Source organism: Manihot esculenta, chromosome 12 (genome assembly GCF_001659605.2).
Source record: "Manihot esculenta cultivar AM560-2 chromosome 12, M.esculenta_v8, whole genome shotgun sequence".
In the NCBI taxonomy this organism is placed as follows: domain Eukaryota; kingdom Viridiplantae; phylum Streptophyta; class Magnoliopsida; order Malpighiales; family Euphorbiaceae; genus Manihot; species Manihot esculenta.
The window spans coordinates 15,859,109-15,869,936 of record NC_035172.2 but is presented as its reverse complement, the minus strand read 5'-3'; the positions used below and the strand labels follow the sequence as shown (position 1 = coordinate 15,869,936).

Here is a 10,828-nt window from a genome sequence, read left to right as displayed (position 1 = left end):
CTTAAATTTTCTCCTAGATATAATGATAATCAACTTCAATATACTTAGTCAGTTCATAGCATACTGGATTAGAGGTAATGTGAAGAGTAGCTAGCTTGATAATCACACAAAAGTTTTCCGAGCAACGCAACTTCCGCACCCTTCTTTTAGCAGATGATTTATTAATAAAATCTTACAAGTGGATTGAGTCATGTCCTTGCATTGTGACTCGACATTGGATCTGGATATCACATTCTGTTTTTTACTTTTTCATGATACTAGGTTTTCTTCAACAGACACAAAAGCGACCTTATATCATTTTTAAATCTAGTTCAATCAGCATTTAAAAAATACTTAACTGTAGTATGCCTATAATCACTGTAGAGTATATCGAGTCCATGGGACTCTTTTAGGTAACATAAAATTTGTTCTAGAGCGGCCCAATATTTAACTGTAGATGCAGATATGAACTGGCTTATAACATTTATTGCAAAAACAATTTATGGTCGAGCCTTCACCATAAAGTGATTCAACTTTCCAACCCGCCTCTTGTACCTCTCTGAGTCATCCTTTTCAAAACTTTAAAAATAAATTTTATTCCAACTCCTCTCTACATAATTAGGCCCTTTTATTTTATACTCAGTAATTTAACTTGGTGCTAGAATAATTTCAGTAATCACATATTTACTATTAAAAGACATATTAATATCCCAATAATATGCCAATACAAACACTCCAAAAAATTTTATCCAAGAGTTCTAAACTAAAATAAATCATGTAGGCACAGTGAAAGAGTGAGAAAACAGAACCTATAGTAATGAGAAACAGTACCAAAATCTCAACATGAAGAAAGCAACCCATTGAAACATGATTTAATGACTGAAAATACACATGAGGATGGCCATAAATAGTAAGGAGATTGTCGGAGGAGTGACTGGAATATCAATGGACATCACATGCACAGTGTCATGGAATAAGTGATTCAATACTCGAATTTCACTTCAACCGTGCGGCAATTAGTTGCACGAACTAAGTTCAGCATTTTCAATAGCTCAAAACAAGAGTTGGAGTGGGTGAATGTGGCAATGGAAATCTTAATTGGGGAGAAAGGGGTTTGATGATGAACACAAGAGAATGATGTTGGAAGGAAGAAAAGATTGTATTGCTTAGAGAATGTTTTAGCCAAAACTTCTAGGCTGTACAAATGAATCTCATTAGAGGTATTTATAGGCATTCCACCTCCTTAACATATGGTGGAGATGCATTGCCTAATTTATGGACATAATTATCCTTCTAGAATGTTCAGGGGCCTTTTGATAATTTTACATGCTTGAGAAAATTCTAGATTTGGCTTGCCAAGCTTCCCAGCAAAGTTCTGAAACCTTCTGGACTGATCTGGCAGTCTCCAGGCTATTCTGGGCGCTTCTAGCTAATTTTGGGCTACTCTAGAATCCTCCAGCGTCCTACCAAATTCTTTTGGCCAATTCTCGCACGCCCGAACCCGTCTAGAAGCCCCGCGCCCCTTCCAGTACGTTCCAGTGCCTTGCGTTGTCTTCCTGTGGCTCGCAGACTCAAACCTCGTCTGGCGTAGCTCCATAGGCAACAAGCGCTTGTCCCGCGATGGCACTTCTGCGTGCGCCATGCCTTGCGTGCTACGCAATGCTCTGCGCCAACCAAGCCTCGTTTAGGCGCTCTGTAGGCCCACTGTCGCAATACTTCCTTCGCCGAAAATTTTGAATTTTTGGGAGAGTTAGAAGAGTTGTGAGAACAGGCGCGTGAGACTAATGCAGAAAATGGGATCGGCATGTGAGCACCATTTGTGGTAGCTCTGGTCACTGTTTTCTAAAGAACGACTGGAAACAATATGGCGGTGAGACCAAATGGATAGCAGAACTTAGTGATAAAAATTAACAGTTTCTTAATAAGAGAAATCATGAAAAATAAGAAATCTAAAAGAGCTTAAAGGCTTTGATACCATGAAATCAAACAGATTTGTCGGAAAACTGTGTGTATTCTTTATTGAACAAAGGTATTTATATATAGATTATAAAGTCTTGTTATGGTTACTAATCATTATCTTAAAAATCCTCTCTCAATCACTTAGTATTAATAAAATTTATGATTTTCGATGACATTCTAATTATGTACATATTATATTGAAACTATAATAAAAAAAAATATATATGTATGCAATTATAAATTAACTTTGGAATTCTCCAATCCAATCAATAACACAAACAACGCAATATCTTAATTAATTAATTTGAAATTAAGTTCAAATTCAACAAGAATTTAACACAAATTCAGTCCCAGTGCCAATAACTTGTTATTGAATTATGGTATATGAGATTTATTCAAAGATACCAAATTCGACTTCTCCTCTCTCTTTCTGCTGACACACACAAAAAAAAACAATTCTAATTTCAATTTAGTGCTTTGAATTGCTAGTTCAATCAATCAATTTCATTGTAAAAGTAATCTATTTTATTCGTTTGTATTTTTCTACAACCATGTTCTTATTCCTTTTTTCTTTCATAGACATGCAATTTCGCAGTAAGTAATTCAAAATTTCTTTTTCTTTATCACATTAATTTAAAATTTAGGAGCATTTACTTTAACAAAAATAATATGTCATCTCAAAGAGATATATAAGTAAGATTTTTATAACACGCGGGAATAAGTTATGCAGTTAAAACTGGCAGGAAAAGAAAATTGTAAAGTTGTTAACAGTAGATGAGTTGCCGGTGTTTGATTGGTAGAATTAGTTAGAATTTGTGTATATAAACTCTTTCACGTGAGAAGCTTAAAAATAATTTTTCCATTCTCTTCCCATTCCTTCTGCATGTTTTCTCTGATAGTTAACATGGAATCAGAGCCATCACCCGTGTCACTGAATCAGAACCTCATCTGAGCTCTGATAAAACACTATAAACTCCTAAGCAACCATCACTGATCTATACACCAACCTTCTCCCTAAAGCCCTCACAGCTAGCAAATAAGTATTTTCTACTGAAGATCGATGAATCGAGAAGCCGCAGAAATTGCTACAATCGCTAGAAAAGATCCAACCGTCGAAAGTGGAACTGAAGCTATGAATCTCCTCAACTCGAACATTCCGAGTATGATCCTAGTTAGCGCACCTCTGAATGGATCTAATTACTTATAATGGAGTAGATCTATGATTCTTGCTTTACGTGCAAAAGACAAACTATGTTTTATAAATGGCAAGATTGAACAACTTGAAGAAAACTCAGTTGAGTATGACCAATGGCATAGAGTTGATAGCATGATTATGTCGTGGATTTTGAATGCAATGTCAAAAGAATTATTAGATGCTTTCCTGTATGTTACTAATTTTAGAGAGTTGTGGATTGAGATTGAAGAAAGATTTGTTGAGAGCAATGGGCCAATGCTCTACCAAATTAAAAGAGAGATAAATGTGTTCTCTCAAGGAAATATGCCAGTTTCATTGTATTTTACCAAACTTAAGAAGCTTTGGGATGAATTAGCCTGTTTGTTGTCAATGCTTGAGTGCAACTGTGGAGCTGCTAAACTGGTGGCTGAAAGGGAAGACAATGATCATGTTATTCAGTTCCTGATAGGACTAGGTGATCATTATGATAATGTGAAGAATCAGATCTTGTTGATTGAACCATTGCCTAGCATAAGCAAGGTTTTCTCTATGGTGCAAAGAGTTGAGAAACAGAGGGAAGTTCATGACAACTTAACTAATCAGACAGTAATATTGGTGAAAACCTCAATTTCTAAAAGAGAATATGGAGGAGGAAAGCAGCAGAAGAGAGGAGAAGGAAGAAAAAAAGATCGCCAATGCACTTACTGTCATAAGATTAGACACATAAGAGAGACTTCTTTCAAACTAAATGGATTTCCAGACTGGTTTCAGGAACTTAAGCAGAAAAAGGGGAAACAATAGGCTAATGTCACCACACAAATATAGGAGAATCCTCTGGAAGCGATTGCACATATTGAGAATGTAAAGCTGGAAGAATGGAACTCTAACATCAGCTCTATAGTCCAACAAGGAATAGTCAAGTACCTGAAAGGCAAGCCTATCTCAGATGCCAATTGCTCAAATTTCTCTGGATTCGCAGGTAATGCCCTCTATTTTTCTGGAGATCATTCACCAACTCAAGGTATGTGGATAATTAACTATGGAGCTACTTCTCACCTGAAATATGATCAAATCTTGTTTAAATCCAAAATCAAGCCAAGAAACCCCATGCCTGTTTACTTACCAGATGGCTCTATAAACAATGTCCATAATGTAGGAAATGTTAAATTGAACTCCAAACTAGAATTGATTGATACCTTGCATATACCTGCTTTCAAAAATAACCACATTTCTGTTAGCAAACTTGCAAATACCTTAAATATAACTGTTCACTTTTACCCTAAATATTGTGTATTGCAGGACCTGTTAACCAAGGATGTGATTGCCTATGGAAGAATACATGATGGACTGTACAGATTGGACATAGATATCAACCCTACTAAAGTCCCTGCAGCTTTTTCTCTACCAATAAACCAAGCTTGTGCATGTCACAATTGTAATAAAACGTGCTCAGTATCCTACCTATGACATTGTAGGTTGGGACATGCTTCTAAAGAAGTTGTAAACCATATAGAAGATGTTGGTGAATTCAACAATATTTCTGAATGTGATTTTTTTCATATATCTAAGCAACAAAGATTGTCTTTTAATAAAAGTGATGCTCATTCCAATGTTTTGTTCCCACGGGTACACATTGATCTATGGGAGATTGTCTTTTAATAAAAGTGATACTCATTCCAATGTTTTGTTCCAACTGGTACACATTGATCTATGGGGCCATATAGACAATCCTCAATTGATGGAGCACGGTATATGCTAACCATACTGGATGATATCAGCAGATCAACTTGGATATACATGCTAAATGATAAGACACAAACAACTAGTGCCTTGGAAGGTTTTCTCAACTTGGTGAAAATATAGTATGGAAAAAATGTGCAAGTAATCCGAAGTGACAATGGCACCAAATTTATAAACTCAGAATGTGCAAAAATTTTAACTAATAGAGGCATTATGCATCAAAGATCATGTTTTTCAGCCCCCAACAAAATGCTAGGGTAGAGAGGAAGCACAAACAATTACTATAGATAGCCAGATCACTTATGTTTCAATCTAAGCTGCCCATGAGATTTTAGAGTGATTCATTACTCACTGCTACCTATATCTGCAATAGACTACCCATAAAACTATTAAAGTGGAAAAGTCCATATGAAGTATTAAATGGAACCAAGCCTGATTATTCCAAATTGAAGGTGTTTGGGTCATTATGTTATGCAACTAACACACAACCACACAAGTCCAAATTCGATCAAGAGATGTAGTATTCAAAGAAACTACTTTCCCTTTCTCCACTACCATAGAGACCTCTCAGACACTGTTACCAAACCCTCACCTTGAAACTATTATTGAAAATACTACAGCATCCATAATGCTTCTCTTACTTAATGACACTCCACAAAATCATAACTCACCTAATCAAACTCAGAGCATTCTCTTTACTCTTGCAAGTTTATATCCAGCGTCTCAACCCGAGAAGAATTCTAGAACAACATCATTGACGTCGTCTACGGAAAACATCTTTTTGGAATCTCATAAAAAAATGTGATTATTGTTCTGTCTGCCATAATGGCATCTGACCCAATTGAAATCACCGCCAACAATGTGAATCACCCTAAAGACAATCAAACCACTATTAGTTAGAAATTTCCCAATCAGGAAAACCTAAAGGAAATGAAGCATGATGACATCTTGTCTAAAAAACAACTTTTGGAGAAGTTAAGGGTTATGCGAGCAGAGCTTCATTGGAGGAAAGGGCCTGAAAACTCTTTAGGCAGTCAAAATCTAAGGGAGGCTAAGGATGTTGCAAGTGAGAAACACAGAAAAATCAATGCAGAGTAGAGGGCTAACCCTTGGATACAACTTGGGTGATGGAGGGCACTCCCAATTAGACGCTAAACTATTGGATGCAATGAAAAGAATCCAAAGGGAGTACCATGATGAAGATTTTGGTGTTGGTGATGCTTCCTCTTTATTAGTCAAAATATTAGCCGAACCTTTCCCTCCTAAAATTAAACTTCCAAACCTAGATAAGTACGATGGAAAATCTGGTCCCAGAATCCACCTAGCCAACTTTTGCACAACAATGTTGCTCTAAGATATTAATAGCCTGATCCTATGTCGTGTCTTCCCATCCACTTTAATCAAGCTTGCTCAAAAATGGTACCAACCACCTCCCACCACATTTGATTCATAATTTCAAGCAATTAACCCGAAATTTCAAACAACAATTCATTACATGCATTCCTCCTAAAAAGTTATCATCAGCCCTACAGAAAGTCAGATAAAATGAGAACAAATCACTTCGGAGTTATGTTGAAAGATTCAACACTTAGGCCATTCAGGTGGACAACTTGAACATTAAAATGACCTGTGAAGCAATTAAAAAAGGATGCCAGAATTCAAAGTTCGTAGAGACCCTTATCAAAAATCCCACTCGAGACTATTTCCAATTGATGGAGAAAGCATAGAAATACATCAGGCTAGATGACAAAAGATAATCTCTAAAGATAGGAAAAAAGGACGAAAGGAGACCAGGGTATAGTACTAAGGAAAGAATCCCATTTAAGAAGGATAAGAGTTACAGAGCAAAGGACAAGGACATAGAGTCAAATTACACTGCACTTACTGATTCCACAAAAAAAGTCTTGACGTGGATACAGAAAAATAGGGAGCAGATTAAGTACCTAAAACAGTTGAACCTTTAGAAGGCCACAAGAAGAGATAAAGACAAATATTGTGACTTCCATGAAGATCATGGCCATACCACTAAAGAATGTAGACACCTCAAGAATCAGACTGAACGGCTGATCTGGGAAGGATCTTTAAAATATTTCATCCGATACAATTATGGTAACAGAGAACTATCTCCGAAAGGAGAAACATCTTCCTGGTAGCTAGAAAGAAACAAAGATGAAAAGTGTTGACTTATTTACTAATCCTAGCTGATTCTAGAGATTTGATTTGATCTGATTAGGATCCTTAATTATCTCTGTAATTATTATTTGATTATTTGATCTGATTTTTTTGGGTCCAAATTCAATTATTTCCTCTTTAGGGTTTCAAAACCCTAGATCTATCTTTTTGGTCATTTAGGAGCCTCTCATTCTCTCACCGCCGGCACCAGGAGAACCGCCGGACTGTCGCCGGCCGATCGACCAGCTCTGACGCCGAAAAAGCCTGTGCGTGAGGCTCACACGCCACCCCTTCCCAGCGCGTGACCCGTCGCTTCCCGGCGCGTGACCCATCATCTGTCACTGCTTTGCTACTCCGATCACTCCGGCGACGATTCCGATCATCTTTCCGGCCTTCCCGTGCTACTACTTGGTCTTTTTGGTGAATCGATTGGACTCTCTTGTGTGTACAACCTTGGATACCTCCTATTTTGTCACAGTTTATAAACCTTTACCATGGCAGAAGGTAAAAGGGAGTCGATAGCAGAAGGTAAAAGAGTCTCGATTCCTAACTCTGATTACTCATTCTTTAGTGCCACATCTGACTTTGTAAAGTCAGGTAATGCTTCATGTCTTCATAATATTCCATGGATTATCAATTCTGGTGCGAATGGACACATGACAGGTTCTTCTAAAGGCTTTCTCAATTATTTTTCTTCCCTAACTAAAGATAGTTTCAAAATTGCTGATGGCTCTTTTACTCCCATATTTGGAACATGTTCTATTATTTGCACATCCAATATTAAATTATCATCTGTCCTCCATGTTCTCCACTTTTCTATCAACCTTTTATCTGCTAGTGCTATCACCAAGGCCTTTAATTGTAAAATTGAATTCTTTCCTGATCATTATGTTATTCAGGATCTTCACACAGGAAAGAGGATTGGCAATAGTAGATTGCATGATGGCTTATATATGTTGGAGGGTGATCCAGGTTCTTCGATATCTCAAGCCTGTTTTGGAGAAAATAAGGATGTCAATCAGGAAATAATACAGTGGCACAGACGGTTAGGGCATCCATCATTCTTTGTCTTAGAAAAACTTTATCCTAATTTGTTTGCTAGAACTCAGTTTGATTCTCTATTTTGTGATGCTTGTGAGTATGCTAAACACACTAGAACATCCTATCCTTTGAGTCATAATAAAAGTCAAATTCCTTTTGCGACTATTCATTCTGATGTTTGGGGGCCTACTCAAACTGTCTCCTTGTCTGGTAATCGATGGTTTGTCACCTTTATTGATTGTTGCACTCGAATGACTTGGGTCTGTTTGATTAAAGCTAAAAGTGATGTCTTTTCTTGTTTTCAATCATTTCATAAGATGGTTTGTACTCAATTTGATACTAAGGTGAAAATTTTGAGAACTGACAATGGAAGAGAATACATGGATAGTAGCTTTTCTGCTTATTTGGAGAGTAATGGGATAATACACCAGACTAGTTGTCCTTATACTAGTGCTCAAAATGGCGTTGCTGAGAGGAAAAATAGGCATCTATTGGAGGTAGCTCGATCTCTTATGTTCACCATGAATCTACCCAAAGCATATTGGGGAGATGCAATTCTTGCAGTTGCTTATCTTATCAATAGAATGCCTCTCAAGACCCTTGACTTTATGAGTCCTTTGGCGGTTCTACAAGGGAAGAATTCATACGTTGTTCCACCAAAAGTATTTGGGTGTGTTTGCTTTGTCCATACTAGGACGGTAGGAAAACTAGATCCCAAGGCCCTTAAATGTGTGTTTGTTGGGTATTCTCCAACACAGAAGGGATACAAGTGTTATCATCCTCCCTTTAGGAAATACTTCGTTAGTATGGATGTTACCTTCCGAGAAACTGAACCCTACTTCAGTACCACCCACTACCTCTTTAGGGGGAGAATAATGAGCAAGAAGAGGTGATCCCTAATTCTGTGATTCTGAATGATGTGGTTCAACTAGAAAGTTTGAGTTCTAGTAGACAAGGGGAGATGTCCAATCAGGGAGAAAGAACTGGTCATTTGGACAAGCCAGATTTGAGAAGGTATTCAAGGAAAGACAAGGCAGAAAAAGCCATTATGCAGTCTACTCAGAGTCAAGAATCTTCTCCTGTTGAGTTACCCAGTCATGAATCTTCTTCTGATGAGTTACCCACAACTCTTTCTTCTGGTGAGTTACCCACAACTCTTGAATGTTTCAATGACTTAGATAAACCTATTGCATAAAGAAAAGGGGTCAGATCTTGCACTAAACACCCTATTTCTAACTTTGTTTCTTATGAATCTTTATCTCCTTCCTATAGAGCCTTTGCCTTGTCTATTTCCTCTGTGTCTATTCCACAGGATTGGAAGAAAGCTCTTGCAGATCCTAAATGGAAGAAAGCAATGATTGAAGAGATGAAAGCATTGGCTAAAAATGAGACTTGGGAGCTTGTCACTCTCCCACCTGAGAAGAAACTCGTTGGCTGTAAATGGGTGTTCATAGTGAAACACAAAGCTGATGGCACAATTGAACGGTTTAAGGCCAGATTAGTTGCTAAAGGATTCACCCAAACCTATGGAGTGGATTACCAAGAGACATTTGCCCCAGTTGCAAAAATGAACTCAATCAGAGTTTTGTTATCTTGCGCAGTCAACTTGGACTGGGACTTGCAACAGTTTGATGTGAAGAATTCTTTCCTCCATGGAGATTTAGAGGAAGAAGTGTTCATGGAAATTCCTCCTGGGTTCGCTGATGAGAAGACACAAGAAAAGGTGTGCAGGTTAAAAAAGGCTTTGTATGGGCTAAAACAATCTCCCAGAGCTTGGTTTGACAGGTTTAGCAGAGCTATAATGTCCTTTGGTTACCAACAAAGCAATGCTGATCACACTCTATTTATCAAACATCATAAGGGTAAGATCACCCTTCTTATTGTGTATGTTGATGATATAGTGGTGACAGGTGATGACAAAGAGGAAATGGCTCAACTAAAGAGGTTGTTGGTCCAAGAATTTGAAATCAAAGATCTGGAAAAACTGCAATATTTTATAGGTATCGAGGTAGCTAGATCAGAAAAAGGAATTTTCATCTCCCAAAGAAAGTACATTCTGGATCTTTTGGAAGAAACTTGTATGATGGGGTGTAAACCAGCAGAATCTCCCATTGAAAGTAATCATAAGCTGAAAGCAGGAACTGGTGAGTCTGTGGATATTGGAAGATATCAGAGATTGGTAGGAAGGTTGATTTATCTCTCACACACTCGACCGGATATAGCCTATGCTGTTAGCTTAGTCAGCCAATTCATGCATGACCCTCGCGAGACTCATATGCAAGCTGTACTTCGCATCTTGAGATACCTAAAGTCTGCACCAGGGAAAGGGCTTCTTTACTCCAAACATGGTCACCTCTGAATTGAAACTTTTACAGATGCAGATTGGACAGGATCTCTCAATGACAGGAGATCCACCTCTGACTACTGCACAGTTGTGGGGGGGGGGGGACCTTGTCACCTGGAGGAGCAAAAAATAAAGTGTTGTTGCTCGGTCAAGTGCGGAAGCAGAATACAGAGCAATGGCCCAAGGAGTATGTGAACTCTTATGGTTGCAGAAGTTATTGGGAGAGTTGAGATTGTTCGAGAGAGACAAGATAACCTTGTATTGTGACAATAAAGCTGCTATAAGTATAGCAGAAAATCCAGTCCAACATGACCGAACCAAGCACATTGAAATTGATCAGCACTTCATTAAAGAAAAATTAACAGACGGTGTCTTGAGCCTAGTTCATGTGACTTCTACGGAGCAACTTGCGAATGTGT

At 37.9% G+C, this 10,828-nt stretch overlaps 1 long non-coding RNA gene across 2 annotated transcripts; it reads right to left on the bottom strand.

Moving 5' to 3' along the window:
* Positions 1-3,790: 3,790 nt before the first annotated feature.
* On the bottom strand, positions 3,791-4,705 carry LOC122725238. Of its 2 annotated transcripts, XR_006352707.1 has the most exons (3): positions 4,415-4,705; positions 4,309-4,319; positions 3,791-4,168 (listed from the first exon to the last, which is right to left on the bottom strand). It is a non-coding gene; the product is annotated as an uncharacterized LOC122725238 (long non-coding RNA). The 2 variants fall into 2 exon arrangements; XR_006352708.1 differs by having other exon boundaries at positions 3,791-4,319.
* Between the last annotated feature and the right edge of the window lie 6,123 nt (positions 4,706-10,828).